The 19,140-nt window shown below is 42.2% G+C and overlaps 1 protein-coding gene and 1 long non-coding RNA gene across 5 annotated transcripts in view; both read right to left on the reverse strand.

The window, feature by feature from the left end:
• Positions 1 to 19,140, reverse strand: part of runx1 (RUNX family transcription factor 1) — a 234,243-nt gene that overhangs the window by 199,587 nt on the left and 15,516 nt on the right. The window lies entirely within an intron of this gene.
• The window catches only part of LOC140198872 (uncharacterized), a 32,007-nt gene continuing 13,402 nt past the window's right edge, over positions 536 to 19,140 (reverse strand). Inside the window, exons 2-3 of the long non-coding RNA XR_011886277.1 lie at positions 4,574 to 4,613; positions 536 to 1,047 (exon numbers count right to left, since the gene is read on the reverse strand). This is a non-coding gene — a long non-coding RNA (uncharacterized lncRNA). The remainder of the gene's footprint in view (positions 1,048 to 4,573; positions 4,614 to 19,140) is intronic.

The raw sequence follows: 19,140 nt of genomic DNA on the forward strand, positions 1-19,140 counted from the left end.
AGGAGGCTGAAAAGAGCTGAAATATGCACATCTATACTCATGTTCTCCTACAGATGTGCAGTCGATAGCATCCTAACATGCTACATCACTGCCCTGCCGTGACAAGAAGGCTCTCCAACAGGTAGTCAACATTGCCAAACACATCACCGGCCTACCAGGCAGCAAGGACATGTATATTCAGAGAGGTGTGGGAAGGAAGGCTCGTAACATCAAAAAAGATCCCACACACTCTGCTCAAGGACTATTTATCCCAATCCCATTAGGGGCGAAGCTACGTAGCATCTGTAGTGGCACAAACTACTGCATCTATGCCAGGCCCACCAAACTCCAAAACAGTTACTTTTCCCAAACAGTAAGGCGAATCAGCACCTTCACCCGTTAACCCACCCACCAGCACTGCTTGATCATTTCCTTCAGAGTCACTTTATGTGCAAACACTCCTCTGCTTAGCATCACTTTATGGACATCTACAGTATGTATGTATGTAAGGCATTTTATGTATTTATATTTATTGTTTTTTATTATTATTATTCTTTATCTTATTGTATTTTTTTACACTGCATTGACTCCTTTACACTTGTGTACTGGAAATAACATTAAACAATTTTGAATCTTAACTTGGGAATGCATCTCTTGAGGAAACAGGTATAGACAGAATAGAGGAGTTTAGAATAACTCTTGAAAAACTGTGGCCTAGATGGCTACAAGCCTCTGAATAGGCCCTGAAGAGTCTTGGCTTGAAATATTGACTGTTAATTCATTTCCATAGCTGCTACTTGACCTGCTGAGTTCCTCCAGCAGTTTGAGTTGTGCAGGCTACAAACTGAGTGCTGGAGAGTAGAATTAGTCTAGCCCAGCACTAGATTGCCAGCATGGACACAGCTGGCCAAGGGGCCCTTTTCTGTGTTGTATCATTTGACTTTGTGTCCCACGTCCAACTTGAACGGTGGCACAGGCCGTAAGAGCTAAATGGCATAATCCTCCTTCCAAAATCCAATGTGACAGCTGAAACATTTTAAAGCTGAAGTAAGAGTTGATTGATTGCATCTAAAAGGCAAGTAGAAAATGTCAGAAGTTAACATAACTAAAAGTGTTTGAATACATTTAAAGGAAAAACATTTTATTTAGAAATAGATGTTTGAAAATCATAAAACTCCATGGAATTGAGCTGCTTCTGATTCTACTACTTAGTAAATTTTGTAATTTAATGTAAATTTTCCAATGTAGGACGTAGAACGTAGAATAGTACAGCACATTACAGGCCCTTCAGCCCTCAATGTTGTGCTGACCCTCAAACCCTGCCTCCCATATAACTCCCCACCTTAAATTCTTCCCTATACCTGTCCAGTAGTCTCTTAGACTTTACGAGTGTATCTGCCTCTACCACTGACTCAGGCAGTGCATTTCCATGCACCAACCACTCTCTGAGTAAAAAACCTTCCCCTAATATCCCCCTTGAACTTCCCACCCCTTACCTTAAAGCCACGTCCTCTTGTATTGAGCAGTGGTGCCCTGGGGAAGAGGCGATGGCTATCCACTCTATCTATTCCTCTGATTATCTTGTACACCTCTATCATGTCTCCTGTCATCCTCCTTCTCTCCAAAGAGTAAAGCCCTAGCTCCCTTAATCTCTGATCATAATGCATACTCTCTAAACCAGGCAGCATCCTGGTAAATCTCCTCTGTACCCTTTCCAATGCTTCCACATCCTTCCTATAGTGAGGCGACCAGAACTGGACACAGTACTCCAATTGTGACCTAACCAGAGTTTTATAGAGCTGCATCATTACATCGCAACTCTTAAACTTTATCCCTCAACTTATGAAAGCTAACACCCCATAAGCTTTCTAACTACCCTATCTACCTGTGAGGCAACTTTCAGGGATCTGTGGACATGTACCCCCAGATCCCTCTGCTCCTCTACACTACCAAGTATCCTGCCATTTACTTTGTACTCTGCCTTGGAGTTTGTCCTTCCAAAGTGTATCACTGCACACTTCTCCGGGTTGAACTCCATCTGCCACTTCTCAGCCCACTTTTGCATCCTATCAATGTCTCTCTGCAATCTTCGACAATCCTCTACACTATCTACAACACCACCGACCTTTGTGTCGTCTGCAAACTTGCCAACCCACCCTTCTACCCCCACATCCAACAGCCACGGTGGGAATGAAACTCAGTTCTCCTGATGAACAGTCCAGGCCTTTGGATATTAGTCGATTAACAATATTGCTGTTCTCCTGGATCTACAGTATGTACTATCCATATCTTCTTTCACCTTATCATTGTGGTATTAAAACTGACCACTATGTCTCCAAGTCCTCCTTTTACAGAAGTAATCAGGTCCAGACACTGAGAAAGTGAACAGCTAACAAACAAACCTGAAGATGGAAGTGCCTTATCAATTGATAAATAATGGCAATCTGCCACTCATCTTCAGAGGCCTGAGAACTAGGGTTATGCAAATATTTATAATAAATTTGCAAGTCCTCTGGTAGGCCCCGTATTGGGATGTGCCTCTTGTGGCTCTCGATTTACAATACTGCACAGTGGCTCCACTACTTGGATTTGAGGAGTGAATGCCAAAACAAAGTGAGCATTGAAATTTGTCCATTTCACGATCATTTATAAATTCTGAATCTAACTAAAATTCAGTCTATTTTGCTCAGTTTCCATTTTATAAATAGGCTTTGAAAATATTGGTATTATTTCTCACTGCGCATTCCTGTATGTCAGTGTAAAATCCAGGCTATGGTGGCCTTGTTCATAACTTTCAGAAATACTCACTCCCCAGCACGACATGGCAGGATGACAGAAACAACACTACCATGATTTTGCTTTGTCTATACCTGTGAGCCTTTCAGACTTGGGTCCTGGCTGTTTAAGTGACCACACATATCCAGGCTGGATTAGAGATGATAAAACACTAGACAGTAAGGCTCCAGTAATGGTAAATAATGGAACACTGCCATTACAGCTACAGATTGACGGAAGGAAGCAAGCTCACTATGTATTACTTCTTCTCCAATACGTATAGATGCCGGACCTGTACCTAGTTTGCCTCTGTCTCTCTGATCTTGGGCATCTACCTGATGTGCATCACCTTATTTAGGAATCATACAGCACTACAGCACAGAAACAGGCCCTTCGACCCATCTAGTCCATGCTGAACTATCGACTTGCACCTGGACCATAGGCCTCCATACCCCTCCCATCCAAATTTTCCTTAAATATTGAATTCAAATCCATATCCACCACTTCCACTGGCATCTCATTCCACATCCCCACCACTCTGAGTGAAGCTGTTCCCCCTCATGTTACTTTTAAATATTTCACCTATCAACCTTAACCTACGACCCCCAGTTTTAGTCTCACAAAACCTCTGTAGAAAAAAGCCTGCTTGCATTTACCCTATCTATATCCGTCATTACTTTGTATACCTCTCTCAAATCTCCCCTCATTTTCCTATGTTGCAGGGAATAAAGTTCTAACCTACTCAATCTTTCCCTATAACTCAGGTCCTTGAGTCCCGGCATCATTGTGGTAAATTTCTTCTGCACTCTTTCAAACTTAGTGATATCTTTTCTGCAGGCAGGTGAGCTGAATTGCACACAGTGCTCCATATTTGGCCCTGCAATGTATTGTACAACTTCGACATGTCATCTCAACTCCAGTACTCAGTACTATGATTTATGAAGGCCATTGTGCCAAAAGCTCTCTTTATGTCCCCATGTACCTGTGAGAGTACTTTCAAGGAATTATGAATTGAATTGAAATGATTTATTACTTACATCAATCACATACATGAGGAGTAAAAAGCTTTATCATAAGACTGTAAGACATAGGAACAGAATTTGGCCATTTGGCCCATCGAGTCTGATCTGCCCACTCAATCATGGCTGATCCTTTTTTTTTCTCCTCCTCTACCCCATTTCCCAGCCTTCTCCCCGTAACCTTTGATGCCATCTCCAATTAAGAACCTATCAATCTCTGCCTTAAATACACCCAATGACCTGGCCTCCACAGCTGCGTGTGGCAACAAATTCCACAAATTCACCACCCTCTGGCTAAAAAAATTTCTCCGCATTTCTGTTTTGAATGGACGCCCCTTTACTTACGTTATGTCCCAGTCCAAATGCGCAATGTGCAATTTATAGTAATTTATAATAATATTCAACAGAACAGTCAGTATAACTTAGATATACAATTATATCAGCATGAGTTGAGTAGTCTGATGGCCTGGTGGAAGAAGCTGTCCTGGAGCCTGTTCATCCTGGCTTTTATGCTGCGGTACCTTTTCCCGGAGGTAGCAGCTGGAACAGTTTGTGATTGGGGTGACTCAGGTCCCCAATGATCCTTGGACCCTTTTTACACACGTGTCTCTGTAAATGTCCTGAATAGTGGGAAGTTCACATCTACAGATGCGCTAGGCCTTCTCCACTCTCTGCAAATGGATCTGCTTTCCCCGATCCTTTGTTCACCGTACTCCGTTTCATTTCACATTCATACTGTTTTTAATCTAATAATAAGTAACTTGTTTGAGTTGCTAAATAATTTAAATTTAAATTGTTACCTTTGAAATGAGTTAGAGGCTGAGGATCCAATTCCCATAACTGAAGACATGGAAGTTTGGAAAGAATAAAAAGATGGAAGAGTTTTTGTGTTAGATAAGTTTGGTATTTTATTTACGATGGACTTCAAATACTATTGCCATTTGATTGTCATATGATCTGGAGCATTGCTAATGAGATTAGTTGGTGGCAAAAGGCTATTGAACTGCTTTTAATTATCTCTGATGATTAAAAATATCAACAGTTCAAGAGAATTTAGCAATTTACAATGCCTCCATTATAAGTAAGCTTATTGTAATTTAGATTAATGATTATTCTAAATTGTTCAAATAATAAAAACTAAATTTACTTTGATGCAAGTTATATAAATTAGTAGAAGCATTAACAATAAATCAATCAAAAGAAAAATGTAGATGTGTGCTTAACCTTTCATTCAAGGTGGGCAGCACTTTTCAGATGAATGGAACAGTGCTATCTAGGCCAACCATACCTTCTCAATACTTTTAACTCATGACGCTGATGTGAGTTCTATTGTACTGGTGCCTCCCTCTCTCTCCACATACTTCCATTTACACTGGGCCAGTAATTAAATACACGTTAACTGAGTAGATGTTCTGAGTAGGAAAAACAATTCCATATTCAGTGGTGAAATACTTCTGCTATAGATTGAAATATTATGGTAATGTGACAGTTGATATCAGGAGATCTCCTTCTCTCTACTTGTCCTTGCTACCAGTCTGATAAGATAGGACTTCTATTCACATTTCCTTTTTCCCTGATTGCAGCAGCTTTTTGCTGGGGATGTCTCACTTTTTAGATAAACCATCACTGCCATGAACAATAGATTCTGCTTTGATTCTTCAGTGTTTTAACAACCACCTCCCTCTGGCCTGAACAACAGTACTTCAGCTCTCTTCCCCTCTTCCTCTCTAGTCTTTGGGTCAGCAGTTTGATACAATTTTAATGTTATAAATTCATGATTTCAAATTATGTTCCAGGTGATTAGACATTTTAATACAACGAGGCATAGTTTATTCTCAAGCAGATTTCAGGTGTGCAGCCACTTCAAGGGAGTTACGCACTCGCAATAGAAAATGCACTCAGTGACCACTTTATGAGATATCTCTTGTACTTGTGGCTATTGCTTGTGGTTTTCTGCTGCTGTAACCCATCCACTTCAAGGTTCCGTACGTTGTGTGTTCAGAGATGCTCTGCTGCACACCACTGTTTTAATGCATGGGGTTTTTGACTTACCTTGGCCTTCTTGTCGGCTTCAAACAGTCTGGCCACTCTCCTCTGACCTCCCTCATTAATGAAGCATTTTTGCCCACAGAACTGTTGCTCACTTGTTGTGTGTGTTTTTTTTTTGTTTTTTGCACCATTTTCTGTAAAGTCTAGAGACTAGTGTGCATGAAAATCCCAGGATATCAGCAGTTTCTGAAATACTCAAACCACCCTGTTTGGCACCAACAATCATTTCACAGACAAAGTCACTTAGATTGCATTTCTTCACGATTCTGATGTTTGCTCTGAATAACAACTGAACCTCTTGGCCGTGTCTGCATGTTATTATGCATTGAGTTGCTGCCACATGACTGGCTGATTAGGTAACTGCAGTAGTGAGGTGTACCGAATCAAGCAGCCACTGAGTGTAATTTAGTTGAGAAAATAAATATCTTGAAGACTTCAACAACTGTTCTCCATTGTTGATCCAAGCTCATGCCATCCCATATACAAACAAACAAACAACTTCTGTACATTTTAATAGCTTCTTAAGATAAAACTCAAACATTGATCTACAGTACTGAGAATCACTAACCACAGGAACTCAGACACATATCTTTAATTCTATCTCTGTTTATCTCTTTTATTTATTACTGTGATCAAAGCCTGTACATTCAAAGAACGTTAGACCTCTTAAAGTGCACTGGAACATGGCACCTCAGGACAATTTCTAGAATTGGCACGCGCAAATTATTTCTTATTGTATTGTCATACCATCCAGCCCCATTAACACGGGTATGGTTAGTCACTCTTGCTGCAGACATTGCTAGAGCCTAGTGGTGGAGCAGGAAGTCTGATGCTTCAACATTTGAATTCCAGCTCTTTTGATTTTCATGTCATGATGCTCAATGGCAAAAGTCACCGTGTCCACAATCCTCTACTGAATTGCTGTCAGAAGGCAAGAATGCTCTCGGGACCATTTCTTTCTGTGTATGACTGTAGATTTGCATCTTTTAAATTAATCACTCTATGATCCTACTACAATTTAACTTGCCATAATTATAATGTTCTTGTGACATTAACTCCAAAGTAAGTCCTTGATCCGTCTCCAAAAGACCACTACAACGATGCCATTAATAATCTTTGGCCTCTAGAACATAACTCCAACTGTTGCTATGCAGACAGACTACAACAAGGCATTTACAACAAAGAGTTAACTATCACCTGTTATTGGAAAGTGCACATGGGTGCACTCTGTGCATTCAGCACAACAGATGCTTTTATGGATGGTGCTTCTACAGTATGGATCACCAGAAACGGATATCAGCACTAGCTTCCTGTATTTACATTGTTGAAATCAACTATCTCAGGCCCGTATTTTCATCCACTTAAACAACGGAACTGGAGCATGGACTTCATTCTCCTGAGATCTGAAGTAGTGATAACTTAAACTGCAGAATCATCTAATCTCTTCAAAGCATCTTGTCTTGGAAACCATGGAAATCAGGTTTGAGAAACATCTTTCCACTTACTGTTCATTTTGACTTTCTATGAAAATCGAGTAACCTGAATGTCGTTCTTGAGAATGATTCCGCAGACAAGTGGAAGATAAATACAACAGTATGCTATTTAGACTTCCGATCCTGTTTGCCACTCAGTGAGACCACAGCCAATCCGGATCCTAATTCCATCTCTTATTTTGGACTCACAGTACGTAACACCTTGCTTAGTAAAAATAAGCAACACACTCAAAATGCTGGTGGAACGCAGCACGCCAGACAACATCTATAGGAAGAAGCGCAGTCAACGTCAGGACGGAGGGTCTTGGCCCGAAACGTCGACTGTGCTTCTTCCTATGGATGCTGTATCTGAATGGCTGTATCCAAAAATCTCCTCCATCTTTTCTTACAAATTTCAACAATTACACTATAAACATGCAACCTTGCTTTAAAGAGTCAGTTTACTGGCATTTGAAAAGGTTCTATCTCAGTGACTTAATGATTGAATGTAATTGCCAGCTTTCCAAACAGCATGATGCGACCCATCAGAACCAGAAAGGTCCTGATAGTACAGGTTAAATCCATGTCAGGTTTCAAAAGTTCGAAGTACATATATGTCACCATATACAACCCTGAGATTCAGTTTCTTGTGGGCATTCACAGTGAATACAAAGAAACACAATACAATCAATAAAAACTGCACTCGGCAAGACAACAACCAATGTGCAAAAGATGACAAACTGTGCAAATACAAAAAAAAGACAGCAAACAAAAACAAATAATAAATAAGTAATACATATCAAGAACATGAGATGAAGAGTGCTTGAAAGTGAATCCATCGGTTGTGGAATGAGCTCAGTCCTGGGTGAGTGGAGTTAACCCCTCTGGTTCAAGAGCCTGATAGTTGAGAGGCAATAATTGTTCCTGAACGGCATACGTTATTTTCCAGAAATTGATTCACAAGTTAGAGATTATAAGGGAAGCACTTTGAGAATTTCATACTTCAATGTGACTACCTTTTTAGACATTTGGGAATTATACAGTTTCGGAAGGCAAGATTCTCAGGGCATCCACTGCACTTCACCTTTTACTGTTACTTAACCAAGGGGGTGAATCTCAGCATTTAATGATTAAATCTAAACCCAGCCAGGGATGAGCAATTACATCCGTGCTTATACATCATAACAATTGTGGTTTCACGTCCAACTCCAGCATTGTCAGCAGAAAAGCAAAGCTGATGCTTGCACATGGCCGAACTTGATTATGACATCAAACTTACCTGTGCTCTGAGTAGAGACCCCATGGTGTTATTTTGCATCCTAAACAATGTTTATAGTTGTTGTGCATGAAATGGCATCAGTGTTTCTAGGTCACAATAGTGACACTGAATTAGGAAGTGTTGTTGATGGTGCAGAGGGTTATCATAGATCACAAGGGGATCTGGATCATGTTGGAGTGGTTCAAGGAGTAGCAAACGGTTCTTCCATCCATTGCAATACAAAAGCCCAAAACCACATCCATCAGGCTGAAGGATGGTCGTTTTCTCATTGTTATATGGTTACTAAATAGTTCCCTAGTACAATGTTGGAATCTTGATCTCACAATCTACCTCATTATGATCTTTCTGAACTACATGCACCTGTGCTCAGCTCATCAATTTCACTGGCTTTGCCTTCAACTTCCACCCTGCCCTTAAGTTCACTTGGTCTATTTCTGACACCTCTCTCCACTTTCTCGATCTATCTATCTCCATCGCTAGAAACAGTCGACTAATATTCTTTATAAACTCACTGATTCTCGTGGCTATTTTGATTATACCTCTTCCCATGCCGGCTCCTGTAAAAATGCCATTCCCTTTTCTCAGTTCCATCTCTGCTCCATCTGTTCCCAAGATGAGGCTTTCCTTTCCCATTCTTCAGAAGTGTCCTCCTTCAGAGAATGTGTTTTCCATTCCTAAACCATTGATGCCTCCCTCATCCGCATATTTCCTGAACACCCGCGCTCACCCCATCTTCCTGCCACCTTAGCAGGGATAGAATTCCTCTTGTTCTCATCTACAAGCTGTGAGCCTCTGCATCCAACACATCATTCTCTACAACCTCCACCATCTTCAACAGGGCCCTACCGCTAAACACATCTTTACCACCACCCCCCACTACCTATAGATTCACCTTCAACATCTCTACAACTTATGTTCTCAGTATTTATTTATTTGCCCAATTTTTTGCACAATGATTGTTTGTTAGTCTGTTATTTACAATTTTTCATAAATTCTATTGTATTTTTAAATTTTCTTATAAACATTTGCAAGAAAATGAATCTCAAGGTAGTATATGATGATATAGCGCACAGAATGGAGGAACTCATCTGGGCAGGCAGCATCTATGGAAATGAATAAACGGTTGACATTTCTGTCTGGATCCTCCTTCAGGACTGAAAAGGAAGGGAGTTGATGCCAGAATCAAAAAGTGGGGAGAGGGGATGGAGGATAGCTTGAAGTTGATGGGTGGAGCCAGGTGGGGGGGGCAAAGGTAAAGGTCTGGAGAAGAAGCAAGCTGATACGAGAGGAGAATGGGCAATAGGATGACATATACGTACTTCTACAATAACATCACATTGACTTTACCTGCAGCTTCACTAAATTCTCCAATGTGTTTAGATTTTTCAGTTACTGCTGTGCCTGGCACAGGGGGTGCCCTAGAAGTGCTTTTTGAAGCACCCAAGATAGGAGCTGGGGGAGTAGGCACAACAGAGATGACTAGATCATTGTGGGCAGCTTTCCTACGTGCTGGAAGAAAATACCACCACTTTGCCTCGGACCAGATTACTGACAGTTGCACATTTATATTCAGTGTGAAAGCCTGACCCTACTCATGAACAATCATTTCCATTGTGAGGCCAAGCTTTGAGTCTTTTTTTGATTCGTAACTGATTACTAACTGAAAAGAAAGAGCAACCACTGTACTTAAACTAGAGCTGACCATAATATCAGAAATGCGTTACGAGAGATACCTAACAAAGAGCTATTGCTGGTTTGGTAGCAACATATATTGCTTCATTTACACAGAATGGTTAGCTGAAGCTGGGTGAAAAATTGTAGTCGTTTCTGCAGCGTGTGGCTTTTCACCTTAGCCAGCGTTGAAACCTAGAATGTTAGACCATAAGACCAGATGAGCAGTATTAGGCTATTTGGCCCATCGAGTCTGCTCTGTTATTTCATCATGTCAAGTCCGGGTTTTTCTCTCAGTACCAATCTCCTGCCTTCTCCTTCTACACATTCATATCCTGACCAATCAAGAATCTATCAATCTCTGCCTTAAATATACATAAGGACTTTCCTCCACAGCTGCCAGTGGAAAAGAATTCTACAGATTCACCATTCTCTGGCTGAAAGAAATTCCTCTTCATCTTTGTTCTAAAAGGATGCCCCTCTATTCTGAGGCTGTGTCTTAGACTCTCCCACCATAGGAAACATCCCCTCCACATCCACTCTGTCAAAGCCTTTCACTATTCAATAGATTTCAATGAGATTGCCCGTCATTCTTCTGAATTCTAGTGAATAGAGGCCCATAGCCATCAGATGTCACTGTTACCACAATGGGGCATAACTTCTTTGATGCCTCTTTCCCAGTCCATCTCAAGCAGGCATGGTTTAACTAGGCAGGTTATCATGTTTGTTTCAAAGTAAATTTGTTTATGTATAGTTCTTCATAAATTCTAATGGATTTCTTTATTTTCCTGTAAGTGCCTCTAAGAAAATGAATATCAAGTTTGTATATGTTGACACGTACACATATATGGTGGATGGTTGTATGAGCAGCTGGTGCACATCACAAGTCCTGGTTATGCGACCACTGACATCAGCCTGACGATCACTGAAGAGTATTGATAATGGTTGGGGTCACCCTTCTTGTAAAGACACTGCCCAGAAGAAGGCAATGGCAAATTGCTTCTATAGACAAATTTGCCAAGAACAATCATGGTCATGGAAAGACCATGATTGTCTACATCATACGACACGGCACATAATGAACGAAAGGATGTGCCAAAAGCTTTCTTTATGACCCTATCTACCGGTGATGCCACTTTCAGAGAATTATGGATCCGTGTTCCCAGATCCCTCAGTTCTACTGCTCTCCTCAGTGCCCTTCTGCTCACCATGTAAGTTCTAAACTGTGACAGAATTTTCTTCTATTGTGCACATTTTTCATTGAAACTGCAGTTCTTTAAGCAAGTGAGCCATAACTAGTCTATGCTTGGTGAGCAACATGTCCAGCCCAACTGAACACACTTTAACAAAATGACAGGGAAGCTGTTAACATGAGAGCAGAACAGCATTTGCTGCCAGGGCTGGTGGTTAAATTGGGCTTGCAGTGACAATAGAAACCACAAACCTGGTTCAAACTGATAAGAGCCCGAGAGTAACTGTTGCAGAATTTCCGGCTCCACACATCACCCACAGACAGAGGCATGCAGAGTTGCTCTTTTCCTATAGACACCTTTCAGAAAGAACTGGTTAGTATGACAAACAAGGCATACTACTATGTTTTCTTGACCCTGAACCATTGTTGATCAGATGGGACAATTACTTACAGAACAAAGAGATACCACGTTTGACATCTTCCCCTTTCCCTAGCAATAAACACAAAGGAAACTCAACAGGTCAGGCAGCATCCATGGAGAAAAATAAACAGTCAACATTTCAGGCTGAGACCCTTCATCAGGAATGGAAGGGAAGGTGGATGAAGCCAGACTAACCAGGACTTGTGATGTGCACTTGCTGCTCATATGAGCAGCCACTAGCTGCCCCCATGGCTTCATGTGGCCCTGATCAGGGGCTAAGCAGGTGCTACATCTTGCCCAAGAGTGACCTGCAGGCTAGCTAAGAGAAGGAGTGTCTTGCACCTCCTTTGGTAGAGATGTAACTCCACCCTGCCACATTGGCCTTCATAAATCAAAGTATTGAGTACAAGAGTTGGGATGATACGTTGAAATTCTGTAAGAAATTGGTGAGGCCTAACTTGGAGGCTTGTGTGCAATCTTTGTCACCTAACTACAGGAAAATAATATCGAAAGAGTGCAGGGAAAATTTACAAGGACATTGTCAGGACTTGAGGACCTGAGTTATTGAGAAAAGTTGAAGAAATTAGGGCATTATCCCCTAGAGCACAGACAATGAGAGGAGATTTCATAGAGGTGTACAAAATTATGAGGTGCATATATAAACTGAATGCAAGTAGGCTTTTTCCACTGAGGTTGGATGAGACTAGAACTAGAGGTCATGGGCTAAGGGTGAAAGGTGAAATGTTTAAGGGAAACATGAGGAATTTCTTCACTCAGAGGGTGGTCAGTGTGTGGAACACCCTGTCAGTAGAAGGAAATTGGAAAAGTACATGGGTGGGAGGGGTATGGAGAGCAATAGTCTGGGTGCCTTGCAATGGGATTAGGCAGAATAATAGTTGGCTTGGACTAGAAGTGTCAAAGGGCCTGTTTCTGTGCTGTAGTACTCTATGACTCTATGAGATGTATGAATTCACATTTCTTAATTTAAGTGTGGTAATTTTACTGGTGGAAGCATAATTGATAAATAAATAGATTCCAGGAAGCACATGGTGTGTTAGTTCTGTGCAATGGTTAAAGACAGCAGCGTATCAAGTACCAATAAGCAAAGTGTAAATTTTCAACAAAATTAGAGGTCAACGAAATAAAAGTACATCGAAGAGAGCTTAACATGCTGGAGATAGTTAGTAGTCCCTCAGGAGGAAGAAATATATAATGTTATATGATATCTCCTAACACTGGTTTTCTTTCTCTCTAGGTAGATGCATAAGACCATAAGATATAGGAACAGAATTAGACTATTTGACCTATCGAGCTTGCTCTGCCATTTCATCAGAGCTGATCCATTTCCCTCTCAGCCCCAATCTCCCACCTTCTCCCCATACCACTACCTATCCTGACTAATCAAGAATCGGTTAACCACTCCCTTAAATAAACCTAATGACTTGGTCTCCACAGATGCCCGTGGCAACAATTTCCACAGATTCCCCACTCTCAGGCTAAAGAAATTCCTCTTCATCTCCATTCTAAAAGGACACCCCTCTATTCTGAGGCTGTGACCTCTGGTCCTAAACTCCCCCACCATAAAAAAAACATCCTCTCCAAATCTACTCTGTGGTAACTGATCATATTTTATTTATATTTCAGGTTTCCATCAACTGTAGTACTGTGAATGGTTAATCCTTGAATCAAACTATGCAATAAATTGGGGCATAAATGACTTGTGGGGAAGTGAATTACAGAGTCACTTCAAGGGACAATAGACACAGTTTGAATCAATATTGATTTGATAAAGTGATGACTTTCTCATGGTTTTGTAGAGGATATGAGGATAAAGGGCACTGGTGATGGAAACCAATGAAACCCTAAAGCTGGTAAATTGGAGCTGACGAAAACTGGTCTGGATGGGGAGATGGTCACAGTGGAATTCATGCATGTTATGAGTAATCATGTGAAGATGTAGATTGGCCAATGACTATAAAGGGTCAATGTTGAAGTGTTGTGAAAGAGTCTCTCAAGGGCATGAAGGAAAATTAGGGTTTCAGAGAAGGAATAATTGCCTTGCCTTGCCTTGCGCCCTAAACTCCTGGTGGAGTCGTAGGGACGCCGTCATGTCAAGCTTTACACCAGTCTGTTCCACCTGTTAAGGTTGTGTGCCAGAGCCTGGGTCACCGCAAATGTTTTCCCTGCCCATCCTTTAATGTTATCCATCTATCTTTTCCTCTGTCTACCTCTCCTTCTTCTCCCCTCCACAGTTCCTTGTAGAACGGTCTTTGCAAGGCCACTGGATCTTGTTACGTGGCCGTACCATCTCAGCTTTCTTTTCTTCACCGTTGTGTTAAGGTCTTCATGGGGGCAAATGTGGTGCTGGATGGTCTTACTGACATGCTCGTTTGTGATGTCCAAGTATGAGATGCCCGAGATGTTGAGATAGCATCTCATTTCCAATGCCTGTATCTTCCTCTGTAGCTCTGCTGTGAGGGTCCATGTCTCACATGCGTACAGGAAGATGGAGAATACCAATGCACGCGGGAATAATTGTAGGATTGCAAATAGGCAACATGTATACAGAGAATTGGTATGGTATGGAGTAGCAAAGTGACTGCAGGGCAAGGCAGAATACTGAACTCTTCCTAATGTTAATCCCGAGCAGATTCAAAAACTGAGAGATGAAGCTCCAGTCATGCAGCAGCAACAGAAATGGAAAAAAACTAGCATTCTGGACTTTACCAAAACCGTAATAATCTGCCCATTTTCTAATATCAATGTCAAGTAGGGCATTAAGTGATGAAAACATCTTCATGTCCACGTTTCTTAACTAATTCTTTCACAAACAAGACCTGACCCCATTTTTTGCCTTTCTAAAACCTTTACTGTTCCTCAGTGCATTCTACCTGGTCCTGCTTCACAGTGGTAATCGAGTGCCTAGTCACCTGAGTTATGGAATACACCTCAGGAATACTTCTGTGTGTGCAGCAGTGTGTACTACCTACAAGATGCACTGCAACCACACACCAAAGTTCCTAAGGCAGCACCTTCCAGACCTACGACCATTATCACCTAGAGGGACAAAAACAGCAGATACCTGGGAACACCATCACTTGGAAATCCCCTTCCATGTCACTCACTAACCTGACTTGGAAATAGATCGTTGTTCCTTCATTGTTGCTATGTCAAAAATCATGGAATTCCCTCCCTAACAACACTGTGGGTGTACCTACACCGCAGGGACTGCAGGGGTTCAAGAAGGCACCTCATCACCACCTTCTCAAGAGCAACTAGGGATGTGCAATAAATACTGGCTTAGCTGGTGACGCCCACATCCCATATCTTAATAAATATGAATAAATAAATTATATATGTTAATTGAATACAAGTAATTGGTGTTGTAAGTCCTCAAGAAGAAAAACATACCTCAGGATTTTTTCAGAACTGCTTGCAAAGTTTCTCTTAAAGATTATTTGGATTTTCTGGCATTTTAAGAAGATGAGGAAATTTATAGCTGTTGAAAATTACTATGAATTTCTCAGTTGTAACACCAAAGATAAATAAGGTCATTCACATGTTCAGTTTATTATTTCCAGGATGAACTGAGTGACCTCAAAGTCACATGGGTGAGCAATTTATTTTTAAGCATCGTGTGTTTCTACACGAATGAAGATTAATGACACTGAGGAGAAGGCTCAGGGCTGAAGTATGAAGGTGACGGAGCTACCGGCTCCAAGAATTTGGCCCTTTCTCCTGTAGGCAGTTTCACTTTTGATAAACCACAAATCATTAGCTCTAATCTGTATTCTGAGCCAATGCACTCATGCTTATTTATTTTGGATGTTTTCACAGATTAGACCAACACTCCGTTGTACAACATTATAGCACCAATCACCCAACAATGTGGTAGGAGGCATGATGTGCACTTGATACATATTGGTCACTATGACAATTACAATTATCTGCGACATGCATAACCATCAATGACCTACTCTCCATTGGGAAAGAGACCTGTTGAAAGGAGGCTTAACCTCATCCCACCCTGTCACTTGTAAAAATGCCATCCCATTCTCTCAATTCCTCTGTCTCCACTGCATCTGCTCTCAAGATGAGGCTTTTCATTCCTGAACTAATGAGATGACCACCTTCTTCAAAGAAAGGGGCTCTCCTTCCTCCACAATCAATGCTGCCCTCGCCCCAGCTCTTTCGCTTTGCGCATGTCTGCCCTTACCCCATCCTCCCACCACCCCACCAGGGATAGGGTTCCTCTTGTCCTCACCTACCACCCCATCAGCCTCCGCATCCAGCACATAATTCTCTCTCTCCAACAGGGATCCCAACACCAAGCACATATTCTCCCCCCTCACTTTCCACTTTCTGCAGGGATCGTTCCCTAAGCAACTCCGTTGTCCATTCATCCCTCCCCACTGATCTCTCTCCTGGTACTTATCCTTGAAAGCGGAACAAGTGCCACACTGGTCCCTACACCTCCTCCTTCACTATTGTTCAGGGCCCCAAACAGTTCTTCTAGATGAGGCCACACTTCGCCTGTGAGTATGTTGGGGTCATTTATTGTGTTCGGTGCTCCCAGTATGGTCCCCTGTATATTGGAGAGACCCGACGTTGAATGAGAGACTGATTCACCAAGCACCTATGTTCCATCTGCCAGAAAAAGCGGGATCTCTCAGTGACCACTCATTTCAATTCTACCTCCCATTCCCTTTCCAACATTTCAGTACTGCCATGATGAGACCACACACAGATTGGAGGAGCAATGTTTTATATTCCATCTGAGTAGCCTCCAACCTGATGGCATAAACATCAATTTCTTGAACTTCCAGTGACTGCCCCCACTCTTTCACCATTCCCCATTCCCATATCCCTCTCTCATCTTATCCTCTTACCTGCCCATCACCTCCCTCTGGTGCTCTTCCCCCTTCCACTTCTTCCATGGTCTTCTGTCCTCTCATATCAGATTCCCCCTTCTCCAATCCTTTATCTCTTTCGTCAATTGACTTCCAAGCTCTTTAACTTCACCCCTCCCTCTCTCCTCGTTTCACCTATCACCTACTACCTTACACTTCTTCCTCCCTTCCCCCCACCTTCTTACTCTGACTTCTCATCTCTTTTTTACTAGTGCTGGTGAAGGGTTTTGGCCTGAGTGTTGACTGTTTACTCTTTTCCATAAATGCTGCCTCACCTGCTGAGTTCCTCCAGCATTTTGTATGTATTACTTTGAATTCCAGCATCTGCAGACCTTTTCTTGTTTTTAATCCTTCTAATACGCAGATTGGGTTCTGGCGACATTATTGAAATCTGACAGGGCAGTTGGCCAGGGTCTTCACGGACAATTTTAATCTGTCCCTGGCCCAGGCAGTTGTCCCCACAAGCTTCAAGATCGCCACCATCGTGCCAGTGCCGAAGCATTCCACTGCCCTGGGCCTGAATGACTTCCGTCCAGTTGCACTCACCCCCATCATTGCAAAGTGCTTTGAGAGACTGGTTCTATCACATCTGAAATCCTGTCTGCCCACTACCCTGGACCCCCATCAATTTGCTTATCAGGTCAACAGAGGATGCCATCTCCACGGCACTTCACTCTGCCCTGACTCACCTGGACAGCCCCAACTCTTACGTCAGAATGCTGTTCATTGACTTTAGTTCGGCATTCAATACTGTGATCCCCTCCAAGCTGATCGTCAAACTTCTTCAGCTTGGTATCAGCTCATCTCTTCATCTCTCTGCAATTGGACCTTGGACTTTCTGACTAACAGACTCCAATCAGTTAAGTTAGACAACCTCTCCTCCTCCACTCTCACCCTGAACACTGGCGTGCCTCAAGGCTGTGTGCTGAGCCCTCTTCTGTACTCCCTTTTCACCTATGACTGCATTCCTGTACATGGTTCTAACTCCATAATCGAGTTCGCAGATGACACCACGGTGTTTGGCCTGATCAGAGGGGATGACGAGATGGCCTACAGGGACAAGGTACAGCACCTGGCCACGTGGTGTGCCAACAACAACCTGGCCCTTAACACCCAGGAGACCAAGGAGATCATTGTGGACTTCAGGCATGCTAGGAGCCACACTCCCGTCCCCATCTACATCAACGGAGCTGTAGTGGAGCGTGTATCAAGTGTCAAATTCTTTGGTGTCCACATTTCCGAGGATCTCACCTGGTCCCTGAACTCCTCCATCCTGATCAAAAAGGCGCAACAGTGCCTTTATTTCCTGCGGAGCATCAAGAAAGCTCACCTCTGTCGCAGGATACTGACGGACTTTTACCGCTGTACTATTGAGAGCATACTCACCAACCGCATCTCAGTGTGGTATGGCAATTGTCCCGTATCAGAACGCAAAGCACTCCAGCATGTGGTGGAAACTGCCCAGCAGATTATTGGCACCCAGTTGCCCACCATTGAGAACTTCTACCATAAACGCTGCCTGGGCAGGGCGAAAAGCATTATCAAGGATGCATCTCACTTTAACCATGGACTTTCTACTCTCCTCCCATCCAGTAGGCGCTACAGGAGCCTCCGCTCCCGCACCAGCAGGCACAGGAAGAGCTTCTTCCCTGAAGCTGTGACCCTGCTGAACCTCACATCACAGCGCTAAGCAGTATTGCACCCATATTGGACTGTCTCAGTACTTTTATATTTGTGTGCTATAGCACTTACTTTTTATTCGCAGTTATTTTGTAAATAACACAATTCTTTGCATTTCTGGTCAGATGCGAACTGCATTTCATTGGCTTTGTATCTGTACTCGGCACAATGACAATAAAGTTGAATCTAATCTAATCTAATATCTTAACTGATGTTTTGAGCAGGCGTTCCCAACCTGGGATCCATGGACACCATGCTCAATGGTGTAGGTCCATGGCACAAGAAAGGTTGGGATTCCCTGGTTTAAAGCATCATGCCTTTGCTATTAAGAGCCAACCCAGTGGATGAAGCATGGCTGCCAGAGGACAAAAACTTCTTTTCATTGTGCAATCAAGAATAAATAAGATAAATTTAGGCCTTTTCTATCCTGATCTCCTCCCTTCCCATTCGTATCATAATAGTGAGTTGCTTGCTTTTAAAATGCAATGTTTATTGTATTCCCAAATTGAGACACAAACTATAATGTTCAGCACACTCACAATGTTACATCAAAAGCTTTCTAGTACCGTCGTCTGATCTCAGAGTGCACTGGGAAGCAACAGACATAACCGTTGCTACATATTTAATCTTTATGTTCTTCTTGACTATGCAGTGCACACTAAAATCAAATATGTTTTGTATATTTAATAATCT

The sequence above is a fragment of the Mobula birostris genome, chromosome 6, assembly GCF_030028105.1.
Source record: "Mobula birostris isolate sMobBir1 chromosome 6, sMobBir1.hap1, whole genome shotgun sequence".
Lineage (NCBI taxonomy): Eukaryota > Metazoa > Chordata > Chondrichthyes > Myliobatiformes > Myliobatidae > Mobula > Mobula birostris.